General features: G+C 37.6%; 1 protein-coding gene across 3 annotated transcripts in view; it reads left to right on the top strand.

Moving 5' to 3' along the window:
• Nucleotides 1-15,846, top strand: part of PRDM6 (PR/SET domain 6) — a 124,800-nt gene that overhangs the window by 11,026 nt on the left and 97,928 nt on the right. The gene's annotated exons all lie outside the window — the stretch shown is intronic.

Below are 15,846 nucleotides of genomic sequence, written 5' to 3'. Positions count from 1 at the left end.
AAAAGAGAAACCAGTTGAGGAGATGAAACAGAGAAGATTGGGCACTGGGGAGTAAGCTGGGTGAACTTTGTGCCCCATTCTAAGCTCTTCCAAGATGTCTTTGTGGGTGGGTGAGAAGGAACATAAGTATAGACAGCACGAAGGAGAGTCAGGCTCATTTTCTCTGATAAAAACAATTTTGTAAACACCGAGTATGAGACTGCAACATGTTTCGTAACTTTCAAAGTGCCTGAAGTAAGCAAATTATATTGTGAATCAGAAATCACAAATTCTGATTCTACTCTGACAAAGTACAATTATGCAACCTTCAACAAAAAAAAAAAATCAAAACATAGGAAAGCTGAACACTTTGGTATAACCCAATTGATGATAATACCTCAATGGCCCAATCTTACCTGATGCTGTTATTTAAAAATAAACAACCTATTTGAAAAACGTTAACCTGAGCTTTCTCCTAAAGCTTTATGATTAATTATTGAGGTCCATTCCTCAAGAGACAGACCCTTAGCCTAGGTAATCCCCCTACCAATTTTAGCCACTTCCCACCCATAGAAAGTTATTTATGAAATACAAGATGCTAGACGTCTTGCTTTTAAGGGCAATATGTAAATCTGACTAACTGAGGCCAAGGAATATAATGGAGTGGGAATAGCCAGAAAAGAAAGTTTCTTAAATTCCAGGGGCCAAGTTGTCATGGCCCTTATGGCTCCATTAATGGGTCATTTCTGCAGCAGCTTGCCCCACACACTTGGCTCAGCAGCCTGTCAAGATGATCATTTTCACTGTGAGCAGCCTTGTAGTCATTAAAACTTGTAGGACTCAATAATCCACTCAAATTTTTGCTAAGCACCCTGACCAGCACGGTTAGGCCCTGGAGATACAGTGTTGTGAAAAATAGACCCTGTTTCCAGAACCCTTATGTGACTGTTGGCTATGGGGTGCTGAGGCCTGTGCCTGCAAAGCCTCCTTTGATAGGGGAGGAGCTAAGAGTATGAGCTCACAGCCCAGCAGCCCAAGACGACCACATGATGTCCATTGGCTGCACCATGCCCTTGTTATCCTCTGGTGCCCTGTGCCCAGGCCCGCAGGTTCCATTTCTCTCAACTATTGTTGGAAAACAGTTATACATTTTTAGTCTTTTGGGATGGGATTCTTAAGTGAGGCAAAAAAAGTTGAGCATATTTATGTTCCCAAATAGAGCTTTTTCTTTTTGTTTTTTTTTTTTTAAACAGAAACTTTTATAGGAAAACAGGGGAGGAGAGCATGACTTGGTCCATTCAGGCAGGTTAAAAGTTAGAACTTTGGGGTAGGAAAAACTGACAAGTGGGAAATAATCGAAGCATCTGGTTTTGAAATATTTCCTAGTTGGTTTTGTTTCTGACTAATTAGTTGTAACCTCCAATGTGGTTTAAAGTTTGTAAAACACTTCCAGGCACTTTTCATGTTTCACTGGTGTTATTAGGAGCTGTAATACCGTACGGTTAAAGGTCTGCCAGTACTTTTCTAAGGAAATCATAAAGCAAACATTCAGTGGTGCTGATTTGCTCTATCTGAAAATGTTAAAACTGAACACTATTATATTGCCCTCTGATGCTCCAGGTTTAGTGCCCATCTATTTTTAGAGTGCCAGAGGACAAAGCCATAAACATGAAAAAAATCCAATAGTTCTGTATTTGTTTGTTTTTTTTTTCCTCAATGCTTTGGATGATGGGGATGTTGGCAGGAGACCACTACACATATGGAATATAATGATATACGTGAATACTGAAAACTATGGAGCCTTTCTTTTGTACCTTTACTTTTACTTGATGAAGTTAAAATTCTGTTGTCATAAGGAGACCAGGGAATTTAATTGGCTTTTTGTTTCTGTTGTTGTTGATACTTCAGTAGTTATGAAGTGAGTTTTACCTGTTATTTGGGTGAGTTGAGTGTGTTGGGTGTGTGCATAGAGTTTGTTCTATGTTATAGAAAAGGCTTGCTGGGCGTTTGCTTGAATGGTCTACAGGTCCCTACTCCTGATTCAGGACGTAATCTATTTTCATCATCTGTAAGAACAGTTAGAAGAACATACATTTAGGGGACTGAAGGGATATTAAAATGCAGCCATGCAAAATCTATCAGTCTCCTAGGAGATCATGTAAAATGTGACTGACTGGGGCCAGGTAACTTAGTGCCAATGTCCATTTGTAAGATAAAACACTTGCTTTAATAGGGCTCAGATTTTTATTAGTGTAATTATTTTTAAGATAGGAAATACGAGTTTATTTTTAATTTTTAAACCTTATGATTTATTATTTTTATGAAATGTGACTATTTGAATTAAGTTACATTTATAACAGAAGCCTCTTAACGTTGGATTGTTCCTTAAATTTTAGTCTTTCCTTTCAAACAAACCTAAATTCTATTGTGAAAATTTTTAATTATTGTATTTTCTGTATTAAAAGGAATCAGTAATTGGAATACACTGTTAGGTCTATATGAAACTTTTGGCAATAATTGTTTAATGACTCATGTAATAATTATCCATTTTAAAAACATATTCTTTTAGATATCTTCCAGAATATCAGGCCGACATAAAACAGATCTTTAAAAAATTAAAAGCACTTGAATCATGACTCTTTCGTTTTAAAAGTCAACTGGAATCGTTTCTCTTCCTCGCATTTTTTCAAGTCACTTGCTGATGAAGAAATGTCTTTATATTTAGAGTTCAATACTCAGGTCCTGATGGATCTTACCAGAGTTACTTATCTTTATTTCAGTACAATAAATGGATTGCTAATCTTTTCCCGTCACTGTTTCCAAGTAGATGATGGATTTTTGTTTCAGTTTACAGTTCATTGTTTTTAGTATGGTTGTACTTTATTATACACATGAAGGCTTATTACAGAAACAATCAGATTCACCTTAGTTACTCCTTTTGTTTAATCATTAAAAGCTCTATTTTCTTTGTTGAAAAATGACTTTTTAATATTTAACATACATCAGCCATGGAGAGCTTGTTTGATTGGTTTGTAAGTGTGCTATCATTTTTTAGTTAATGTTATCTTTGTATATAATCCTCGTTCTTAAAAATATAGCAATTGAAAGAAAGTTAATTATCATTCCATTATCTTCAGTATGTTTTGACTTTTTTGGGTGTTTATGGGAAGTTGAAAGAGTTTTTCTTTTTTCTTTTAACAATAAACCAAGGTAATTCTTTTTGTAGTTTGAGGAGATTAACAAGTTAAAAGCCAAATTATTAGTCATTTTTGGGGCCAATTTCCTTTAGAATCAGAATTTTAATATGGTTTATAAAAAATAATAAATTCAGATAGTTTAAAACACAAACATTACAGAGTGGGTGAAACGATCATTTGCCTTGCTTACATACATTTATTCCAACAAGACTTGAATGCATGATATATTTCTAGCTATTTGGACATAATGGGAAAAATCTTTCTGAATGTTTTGCAAAGAAAACATAGTCTTTCTCAGCAATTAGGTCTTATTGATGAGAATGAGATAATTTTATCCTAATGTGTTTTATAATAAAGAAGTGAAAAGGCACATTTGATTCCAACATTTATGAAAACATTATCTCAATTATTAATGTGCCCTTTTTCCCTTGAGATAAATTAATCTAGTTGCACATGGTTTTGCCTTTCTGCTTAACATCAGAATTTAATATGACTGGACCTGAGGAATGTACACAGTGTATACTTAAAATTCTACTGGAACAAAATACGGAAGTTTAAAGTAAAGTTACAGTTTAAGATAGGCTAGAATTACTTAGGCCTTTCAACTCAAAGTCTGATTTGACAAGAAATTTTAGCAACAATGACAAGATAAATTGCACTTATTTTCACCCTAGGAAAATGATTCTGCTAATTGAAATAATGTAGTGACTTGTTAGGATTACAGTCAAAGTGCAAGAAAGTGATTTAATTTTACAGAACCTGTCTTCTCTTTGCCCGAGTAAATTTGAGTGTCTCATTTTCATTTGCACTATGTGGAAACCTTCATGATCTTTCTTCAGAAAAATCAAGGGGGATAACATAATGTGGTCCTTTTTGTGGTTTGATTTTGTGCCATAGTAGTTTAGATTTAATAAGAGTTTTGCTTTTAAGCAAATGTATTTTTCATCATTACCGTTTAGCTTAGGTCAAAAGGCATTAATGAAAACCAATATTAAAAATATATTACACATTGCAAAATGTTTATATTTCAAAACCATCACAGGTAATTGGTATTAAAAGGAAATGAATTGATTTCATATTTTAAATGTATTATATATGTTTCTAAAATGACTCAATTCTATACATAGTACTGTACCCATTTGTATATATTTAGATGTTGAAAAAATCATTTAAAATTAATCACTTTAAATTAAAATAATTTTTAAATTAAATTAACGTCATTTAAAAATTGTTCCAGGGGCTGGCCCTGTTGCGTAGTGGTTAAGTTTGCGTGCTCCGCTTCGGCGGCCCAGGGTTTCACAGGTTTGGATCCTGGCCGTGGACGTGGCACCGCTCATCAGGCCACACTGAGGTGGCGTCCGTCCCACATGCCACAACTAGAAGGACCTGCAACTAAAAATATACAACTATATACTGGGGGGCTTTGGGGAGAAAAGGGAAAAATAAAATCTTAAAAAAAAAATTGTTCTAGTTAGTACTGTAAGTATATACTCCGTGTTTTGCCTTATAGACTTTGGCTCATTTTGGCCTGATTCACCAAAACACCAGGGGATAGAATTATGTGGCTGTCACAGCTATACTGAAGTAAAAATTGTGTTTCTTAGCAATTTATCATTTAAAGTACTATACTGCTTGTCAACTTGGTTTTGAATATGTCAATTTCATGAAATCCAAGTAATTTCCCCTTAAAAATAAACCATAGTAATGTTACTGTTATGTTTTAAATTATGCAGAGTAACAGCTGGTGTATCTCTTTGACTTTGCCTCATTTGATTTGAAGGTGTCTTTTATAGTGGTGCCCATTTGATAGAGTGTGAGCATTTTGTAGTTTTACATAAACTGTAAAACCATCTGCCACCTCTTGGAATCGTTTCCAGCATTGTGTTAAAAATCAAAACTTAAGTACTTAAAGTTGGCTTTGAAAAGGCCCATTTAAAGTCCTGTTCCTTTTGGTTTATGTATCACCTTGCACAGTACCACTCTTGGTTTTCTAAATCCAAAAGTGACTCTGCTTTAAAAAAAATTATAACAGCCATTTGGAAATTCTCCTGTTAGTAAGATTTAATCTAAATATGCATGTGACAGTACAGTGCTTTAGTAGCAAATTGTTTACCAAGAGTGATGTGTTCTGTATCTCCAGGACTATTTTCTCATTAGGCAGTTCAGTTTATCTATTGTTTACAGATTACTTCTTTTATTGATATCATTTTGTCCATGTGAAGAAAATAATTCACAAGTATTTCTTGGTCCATAACTGCACATTTTCTTACATCATGTAATTTTTTTCTTTTTCCACACTGACTTAAAAGTAGGATATAGAAATTAAAATCCAAATCTCAGAGGGTCCTGAACAGATGAAGTCTGCCCTCCCCAGTCACTGTATGGCAGCAAGTGATCTGATGAAAATCTGGTTATGGTAACACTGGGCCTGAGAAACCTGCGGGGGAGCCTTTTTATTTCACTGTGTCAATTAAGGCAGTTTTAATTATTTGAGTAAGTCTCTTGTGTTACCTGGAAATTGCTTATAGTTTTAGTATAATATTATGGGTTTTAAAATCTTTTAATTGAAAACTATTCTGCCTATTACTGCCAAAAACTGCCTATTACTAAGCTGAGGAATCGTGCCCACAATATTGAAATCCTCTCTTCTCAGAGGATGGAGGTGATACGTTTGTAGTGTGGGAAAAATATTTTGCTGTTCTAAAGAATGCCGTGCACAGAACCACTATGAAACTACCTCGCTCTCTCTTTTTCTTTCTTTCTTTTTTAGAATCGTACACTCCAGGATTTCATGAGTTCAGACATTCCTTGTGTATTTACACAAGAAATACAGACTCCGGTATAACTACTTAGCATAAAAGCCAGAGAAGCCAGAACAGAATATACTTCTCCTTGTAAGCATTTGCCACCTCGCTCAGATAAGTTACAGAATTCCATTATCCAAATTGTTACACATGTGTGACAGAGGTTGACCTTTCGTCATGTCAATCCTTTTTGTGTAGGCCCCAGGCTCCAGCCTAATGGCTCAAACCCTGATTTACTCACTGTAATAAGGGCAGGAGGTCGAGCGATTGTCAGGCTGCCTGTTCGTACTCTTCTTGGAGCCTGGTTGAAGGCTGTTAACACAAAGCTTTTCAAAGTGAATTTACAACCGGCACCACTGACAGAGGCCAATCAGTGCACCATAAATGTCAGGTTAGTGAGATTGAGCAGTAAGTAAAGTACTGACAGCACACTATTGGCTGGAATCAATTGGCCAGGGTTTAACTGAGAAGAGCAATCTATGTGTGGCGAGCTTATGGAGAGTTAAGTGTGCAGACTGGGTTTCCAGGTGGAGTCCGTAGATTTACCTGTTAGCAGGAGCTGAAAGGTTGGGACGTCACCCATTTGCTTCAGTGCATCCAGCCAGCATCATCTGTGGTGATGTCCTTCACAATCTAGGAGTTCAGAGTGGTGGAGCCTGCTGACTCTGAGGGTTGGTGGTAAAAAATGGCATTAGACAGAAAAGAAAGAGAGAAAAGCTATTACAATATGGGGCTGTTAGAACTGAAGGATGCATCCATGCATTGCAGTTCAGCAAAAGATAATTTGTTCAAATTCCAAAACTGTAATAGGGAGTTCCACAAAGGCCCAGACACATATAAAGCCTCTCTTTTGCTCTTCCTGAGGCTCAGCAGTGCAAAACTTTCATGGAAGTCACTAATGAGTGATTATAGTTTGAGGGTCTGAATATCCATGAGATGTGGTTTCCCACCAGACGGAATGTTTTTATCATTTTGTGTAATGACAGCCTGGACAACAATTCATTTAGCTCTGAAGGCATCAGCATTAAAATGGAGGAATCCATTAAAATGCTGTATGCAAGGATTTATAAATTAGGCAATTTCCTTGATTATTGCAATCATTTACAAAATTGATTGTTCCAGTGTGGTATAGACAGATTTCAGCAACGGTCATTGACAACAAGCACATTCTCTGATATCTATAGTTACTGGTCACTAAACCAGGTCACTATTCCTCACCCACCCCCTGCTGTTCTTGGTTTCAAGGTCAGGCAGACTTTCAAAGAAGCTTTATTTATGAAGTTTCATTTGTCTTCAGAGGGGGCCCACCTAGGCTGTAAGGGTAGCTGCAGGCTGCTCTAAAATTTGCAGCATTGTTTTTATATTTTAATCTTAATTTTGGAGGAGAGTGTTGATGATCCTGATATACTTGAGATCAGTAGCACAGATTTTGAGATGATGCCAACTTAAAAGGAAATAATTTTTGCAAATTGCAGCTGTAAATATTTATTTGATTGAAGATCTAAAAGTCAATAATGTGTTTTATTTGTTGGTCCTTAAAGTTCTAATTATCCAATAGATATATCATAGAGTCACTGGATTTTAGGTCAATTAATTCTGGAAGGCATAATGAAGACATTGTTACAAGTGTGAAATGCTGAAAACGCTGCTGGTTTTCCTATACAAGAACACACACAACAAGTTTGCTTGGTGCTTAATCACTAACCACAAACCACAAAGTTGCCTTTCTTTCTGAAATATCAGACATGGGCATGCCAAACGTGTCTGCAGAGCTCTAGCCAATGAAAGCTAGCCATGTGGTTTATGCTTAGTACAAAATAACTGCCTTTAGACATTTGTTTTTAATCATAATTTTGTTTTAATCATAATTTTACTGTTCAGAAACTCTATCACAAACTGGGCCTTGTAAAATAATAACACTTTAGAAAATTGTCTAACACTATTGGGGAGACAAACAGCTTTTAGTTTGTCCTGATTTGAATACATTATAATTTGATTTCAAGGTAGTTCGTTGTTTAAAAGGGGAGATGTTATGTTTCAGGAAGTCCTATGGCTTGGTGGCACCTTGTGTTTATTTGGCTATTCGTGCTTAATAAGGCAGAAGTTCATTTTCAGTTTTAATTAGTTGTAAAATTCAACTGCTTAAAAATTAAGGAAAAGGCAATATTTTCACTTCGGTGTCTTGATATTATCTCCTCATTTTTATTTAAAATTTTTTTTCACGATATTTCTGGTTTCTGTTAAGACTTAAAAGCCGTGTGACTAGCTCTGTCTTGGGTGAACTGTGAATGAGGCACTCAGTATTAGAGATGTTTTTGCCAGTGCCCTTGTACATTTATTTAATAAACCAAAATTTACAGTGTGCAGTTGTGAAATAATGATATGAGATTAAGCCCATTTTATTAAAATGAACAGTGTTTTTCACTGTCTGTGACCATTTTAAATTAAAGATGCCTCAGATAATGACGTGTCTTCTTTAGAAACATTCAGTGTAATCTAATTCAGTAGAAGCTTCTTAAGTGATTTTTAATTGGAATCAAATTAAATGTAATCAAGTCATGTTTTCTGTGCCTTGTAAAGCACCAAACCTAAGTGTTGTTAGCATGCGTGGGAATATTAATGTTTATCACAAAAGTAACAGCATTTCAGATATCCATGCTACCTCCAAAATGGTAGATAACCCATATGTAAATCCTAGGTTAGAATACAGTGCTTTTGGAACCTGTTGTATTTGTCCCAAACTAATATTAAAATTCATTTGTGATATAAAAAATGCACAAATAGTTCCTGGGGGACTGAAAAATATTGGGCTACTGAGGAAAGTACTTAACTTCAATTTATTGCAATTAATTGCAGTTTAAAACTTGACCTGGATAATCCACAAAGTGGAGAATCCCATTACTAGGCTTTCAAATTGTGGAAATGAACTTTTCTGTTAAAAATGATTAATGATGATCATAAGAAATTTAAACTATATAAAAGTATAAACAGTGATAACCATTGTTGATTTTTATGATGGTCTTTTCAGAGATGATTATGTAATACCATACACATTTATTTCATTAAATCACAGTTTTGGTAAAAGATATTTGCACTATATCCTTGATAGTGCAAAACACATTTTTAAAGCAGCAACCAATGGCACTGTTTTCATAGGATCTGCTGCAAATGTTTCAATTTAGCTCACCCAGGAATAGATTTTGATTTTGTGTCTAGTCCCATCCTCTCCTCTCTGCATCTTTCTTGGTGGGAAATTTTATTAACAGTCTGCAGACCCTACTGATATTATAGGAACATTTCTACCGGTATTTTCATATATTTTATAGCATGTGTCTTTAAGAAGACCGGAGCCTTTCTGGGGTTTATAGGGAAATTTTAATGGTCCTCAGAGAGGAAGGAAACAATTTCTGTTTTCCTTTCTATACATGAAAGTGTTAACAAAAAAGGAGCAGATCTCTATGAAATGCTTTTCTAAGTAGGAAGACTCATAATTTATCCAGCTGTGAGATTTTACTTAATTTACTTAATTTGTTTGTACCTCTATTTCTCCATGTGTAAAAGAGAGTCATATTGGAGTATTACACAAATTAGAGAGACAATATTTATGACTTTTGAGTAACAAAAGTGATTTTCCCTTTTCCAGTTGGGATTTTAATAGTAATTTTTAAGTCTCTAGTGTACTCTGCTCGTAGTTATAAAGAATCTCATCATTAGACTATTAAAACAAGAGATTGTAGGCCATAGACCATGATAAAGAGTTTGGATTTAATTACTTACTACAAAATCAGGCTTAAATAATATTTAAATGCAAACTCATTTAGCACTACTTACAAGTAAGAAAAGATTAGGAATTAAAGGGATACCATGCAACATGGATGTAGACAAAAGTCATTGGATGGCTTTAATTTTTAAAACTGCATTTCTAGTGGAGGGCAACAAGAATAACTTACAAATATTTGGCACATAAAGAACATTTCCTAGATGTACATGATTTTGGCAAGCGAAATGATCACTCTTACTCCTCACAACAGAGAGCTGATTTGCAATATGAAAATGTAGGGGGAATGACTTAGTAACATCTAGAAAAATCACAAGGAAGCCGTAAACCTGAAAGTCTTTTACCATGGACCTCAAGTCAGGAGCAATTCTTTAGGTAGGTCTGACACTGGATATTGAATTATGAATAGAAAAATATCCCCATGCCTAGCATACTGTGGCTTGTCAATAAACATTAAATGGCAACAAGTCAATATAGTAGCACATTTGCCACTGTCCATAAAAATGTGTGTGCAGCTGTGTGTGTACCAGTGAATACCGAGGTAACAGTACACTATACTGAATGTGTCCATGTTGATCCTTTGAAAAGCAAGATTTCCAAAGGATAGTCTATAGTTAGAAAATTTTAGATGAAAAAGTAAACATAAATACCAAAACATGTCATAAGGAACAAAAAATTTAGACTAAAATTAATATTTTTTTCTAATATATATTTCATATTAATCATTTCCATTATGATATGTGGAGTTTTCACTTGGTAGTTTAAGTAGAAGTGATATTCAAAATATGAGACAAACAATTCAGCTTAGACTGTACTTCTAAATGTGGACTCCTGCAGTGGTATCTATGCTGTACCAGCTACATATCAACTCCAAATCCAGGATAGCTAGCTGTGTTTTAGCAAAGCTATTAAACAATTAAACAATAAGAATAATAATCTATAATGAGTATAGACATTCAATTTTGCAAGGCAAAAAATCCTGGAGATTGGTTGCACAACAATATGAATATTCTTGATGCTACTAAGCTGTACACTTAAAAATGGTTAAAATGGTAACTTTTATGTTATGTGTATTTTACCACAATTGAAAAAATAATCTAGACTTTAAGTGATTTTTTTTCCCCCTCTAGCTCAATAATTCTTAAACTGTAGCATACATAAGAATCTTGAGGCACAGGGAGCCAAGTAAAATGCAATCTGGGGACCTGCCCCTAAAAGATTCTGATTCAGTAGTTCCGCACTGGGGCCCAGGAATCTATTTTCTTAACAAACGTCCCATGTGGTCCTGGAACTGCACTTTAGGAAACAAAATGCCAGGCTCCACCTTTCTCTGCCTTACTCCTGTGGTTGCTGGCTCGCCTTCCGGCCCGTCCCTTGTCTTGGCTACTCTTGAATAAGACTGGCATCTTTTCTGCTTCAGTTTCATACCTGGTCTTGTCTATTTCTGAGTTAATTCTAGTCTCAACCTTGCTTTCATTCTGCTACACTGTGGCTAATCTCTGGACGTTTCCAATCTCCTCCCTTAACCATGCACCGTGTCCCCCCGCCCCCAGCCTCCGCCGCCTTAGATAGATAGATTAGATAGATTGATTGGTTGATAATAGGTAGATAGGTAGGTAGGTAGTAAAGACAGATATAAATATTAAAGAACTACTAACAGGCAGCAAAATGGACTCCCATGACTTTTGTCTGTTTTGTGTTTTGGGAGACCACCTGGCTGGGTGTAAGGAAGCAGCCAAAAAGGCAGAAAGTTTCACACTGTGTATAAATTGCAGTGTATAATTAGTCCCTGAGACATCGAGGTGTGCTTCAGAGGAGGTGGCCTATTGGAAGGCTTTTGGTGGTGTTCACAAGCCTTGAGTTCCAGCTCTCACTGGGTCTGAGCTATGTGACCTGGAGCAGACACCTTGTCTCCCTCAGCTCTTACCAGCACTACATCCGGTTGCAGTGTCCTCTCCATTTCTCCTGTGAGTCTCTTCTGTGCAGTCCTATATCATATAGAGAGGCCATATGCTCCTTGCATGACGTTTGTGATTTGCAGTCTGTAAATTTTCCATATGCCAACCTTATCTGCAAATTTGCTGATCATCTGTTTTCCTCCTTGACTCCCCATTTCTGCCTGTTGATGGAAGTAGTCTGTGAGCATGCACCCTGTTTTCTGATCTCACCTTCTCACTCAGAGATCTCACCTTCTCACTCAGAGATCTCACCTGTTCTTATTGTTTCAATTGCTCCCTGTGAGGAATGGCCCTCAGACTTCATTTCCTGCACTGATCTCTCTTAAATTCTATATCCTCAGTTGTCTGTGGGACATCTCCTTTTGGGTATCCTGATATTATTTCAAATTGAGTTCACTAACTGTCCCCACCCTACATGTCCTCAAATAGGTGTCTATTTATCCTTAACTTACGGTGCTCTCATAGTCCTTTTTGGCCTATGAGCCCAACATTTTGGAGTTACTGTAAAGGCTTTTTAAAATATTTGTATTCATGGCGACTAACAGAGTGTCTAGCATACAAAAGGCACTTAAACACTGTTGATCTGATAGCGTTATTAAGAGCTAACACAATTAAGCTGAGGCTATGTGCCAGGCACTCTGCTTAGAGCTATATAGGGATTATCTTAATTCATCCTCAGAATAACCCAATGAGGTAAAGACTACTATAGTCATTTTTCAGATGAAGAAACTTTTAGATGAAGGCACAGAGAAGTTAAGTAACTTGCCCAAGGCTGTATGTAGTAAGTGTAGGATTTCCACAGAGGTGTTGTGGGGTGCAGAGTCCTTGCTCTTAACCAGCCTGTAGCTGTGCTGCCTGGCCCCTCCCACTATCACACCTGGACTCTCATTATATTACAGGGCCGCAGTCTCTGCCACAGACTTCTGCATGCAGCTGACCCTGGCCCTTGGATCTGGCTGTGAGCTCTCCCTCCTTGGTGGCCACTGCTTTGGTTTCTCAGACACAGCCCAAGCACAGCTTCACAGAGACCCATAGCTCAGCCCTTGACATGATTAGTTCCACCCTGTGTTCCAGGACCATGGGCTTCATATTTATTATCCCATAAAATTTAAACTCCCTGGCATTCAGAGAAACACATTTATTGAGAAACTACCGTGCATGAGATGTTATGCAGGCCACAGAGATGGACAAGACCAACTCTGCTCTCAAGAACCGTAGAGCAGTAGGACCGTTGAGTAATTCCAGTTGGAAACAGTGTGCAAAAAGTGCTTTTTGTGGTGCCGAGAGGAAGGAGAGGTAACTTCCTTCTGGGAAGATCAGGTGTGGAGGAGGAATTTGACCTGGGGACACAGAGGGTTAATACTTAGAGAGTCAGGGATTGTGAGGAAAGATGCTCCTGGGAGAAGATCAGCCTCTCATCAATGGAGCTCCATAGTCCTTCCAAGCACAGCTTTACTGCTTCTGTCTGCTCCTTCACTCTAATTAAGCGAACAGCTTCCTGTTCTTTACCAGTGTTTTGCTAATTTCCACTGCTGAGATTTTGCCTAAACTGTTTGAAGAAACACCTAGAGGGCTTTCCCTTATTATTCTGGTAAATCTGTATCTTTTACTTTTTTAGAGTCCCATCTCCCAAGAAGTCGCTTTGGGTGAATCCCAGGTCTCCACCACCCTGTCCACATTTTCTTTCCTTCAACCATCCCCTAACAGCTGTTGAAGTTTTGCTTTATCACCTGATACAGCTTGCAGCCCTAGTTAGTTTGGTATGCATATATTTGGGACATACTTATACTAAAACATTATTCGTTATTAATTAACTTTGGGTGTTCTGTATTTTTATTTGCTAAACTTGGCAATTCTTTTAAGGTGACAATTGGAAAGAGACCTGATGGAAAAGGAATGAACCTTGTAACTGTGAGGGAGGCCAGTATACTGGAAGCCCAGTGAGTGCAGAAGAGTGTGGTGGGAGAGGGGGTCAGAGGTAGCTGCAGCCAGATAAATTAGACTATGGGAAGGACTGCCTTCTATTATGAGTGACGTAGATCTTGAGTGAGGAGTAGCGCGAGCCAACTTATGTTTTAAAAGGAGCACTCTGGGTGATGAGTCGGTGCAGGGGCAAGGGTGGATGCTGTTAGGAGGAACTCAGAGGACAGGATGTAGCTGGAGAAATAAATTAGGAGTCGTGAGTGTATAGCTGTTATTTAAATCCGTAGTATGCTTGAGCTCAGCTGGGGAATGTGGGTAGGCAGAGCTTTGACTAGAGGATGGCGAAGATGTCTCCAGTTCTATAAACCTCTGTGAACTGTATCTGTCAGTCAAATGTGGATTAAGGACCACGTAGTTAAGAATAGTTGTGTGGGGCCGGCCCCATGGCTGAGTGGTTAAGTTCACGAGCTCTGCTTCGGGGACCTAGGGTTTCACCAGTTTGGATCCTGGGCACGGACCTAACACCGCTCATCAAGCCATGCTGAGGTGGCGTCCCACATAGCACAACCAGAAGGATCTACAACTAGAATATACAACTATGTACTGGGGGGCTTTGGGGAGAAGAAGGAAAAAAAGAAGATTGGCAATAGATGTTAGCTCAAGTGCCAATCTTTAAAAAAAATGAATAGTTGTGAATGCCTCATCTCGTTTCCCTCCTCTGCCAGCAGTGGGAAACAGTGCTTACTTTTGCCTCTATGGTTGACATGGCAGTGAGATAGTAGTATAATGACTTCAGAATGATGCTACCACTCCTAAATGTGTAGGAATCTGTGAACCGTGAGGCCATTGTATGTTCCTATTGAGGTCGACAACAGGATCTTTCCTCAGAGAGAGGGATGCGTAATCTCACTAACCTAAATGTTCTACTGAAAATCTCATTTATCTCCTCTACTCGTAGTGAGGCATCTGCCCACGTGTACAGATTGCATGAACATGCACATGTGCACACACACTGTTCTCTTGCGTTTTTCACAGTGCTTCTTGTGAAGTCTTTATTTTTTTACGATTACAAAGGCTAAACATATTTACAAAAGGGAATTTGGAAAATGCAGAAAAACATTTTAAAAAGAAAAGAAAAATGAGCTATAATTAATTCGGTGTGAATCCTTCTTATTGCAGTTAGTATTTTCTTTTAACATATAGATGAAAACATGCCATTTGCTTCGTATCATAAAATCATAAGCGTTTTGCCTATATTGAAAATTCTTTGAGTCTATAGCCAATGATTTTTATTGGCTATATAATCTTAATGTGGTTGAATCTAATTGTTGAGCATTTCTGTTGGTTCTTCCTTCCTCCCTGCCTCCCTCCATTCTTCCCTCCTTATTTTGAAAATATTACTGATCATTTGATGAGTGTGTTGGATCATGCTTGTCAAAATACTTTCAGGAAAAAACACACGGAGAAGCTCCCTCTATATTAACAACAGTAATACTGAGAACAACAGCAAACATTTGTCCATTACTTTCTAATTCATAAGAGATTTCACAACCGGCTTACTGACTTTGTTGCTGCGCCCTCTCCCATGCAGGGAGAGCGCTCCGTCCTGCCTGGTGCGAGTGAGATGGGGAAGCTGGATCCGGAGGCTGCCTCCTCGCTCCTCAGAAGGCCGGGCCGAGCTGGCTCTTTTGACCCGTATGCTCCAGGGGAGCTTTCCATCTGTCCAAATCTTAGCCTGGAACTAAACGCCTCCACACAGTGATGAAATCCCTAACAAATGTAGTGACAACACCGAACATAAGGCCTTAATTTTTTTCAAATTGCTTGCATTTACAGTTAATTCAATTTGAATTGTAAGTCACCTCCATGTGAATGACTCATGCACTCCTTATTGTGAGCTTTGTTTTCTAAAATGTACAAAACAGAGAGAAGTTAGTTTGCAAACTGCGCATAGCCAAGGTAGTGTTGAGCTGACTTCCAGCCGAGAAAGTTGTTTCATATCTTTGCACAGGTATTTGCATTCTAGGTCTGCAGTTATACAAGAAAACGGAAATAATACCTTTTAAAAGCACATTTGGACCACTGTCCACAGTGGCCATTGCAGGGGAAAATATGCAAATCAAACTTAATTATGTAGAAAAGTGAAAACAGTTTTTTCTGTTACAGGACATTTTGCTTCAGGCCAGCTGAAACCCTTCTCCAAGTCC

The sequence above is a fragment of the Equus przewalskii genome, chromosome 13, assembly GCF_037783145.1.
Source record: "Equus przewalskii isolate Varuska chromosome 13, EquPr2, whole genome shotgun sequence".
In the NCBI taxonomy this organism is placed as follows: Eukaryota; Metazoa; Chordata; class Mammalia; order Perissodactyla; family Equidae; genus Equus; species Equus przewalskii.
This window is presented reverse-complemented; position numbering and strand designations above follow the sequence as displayed.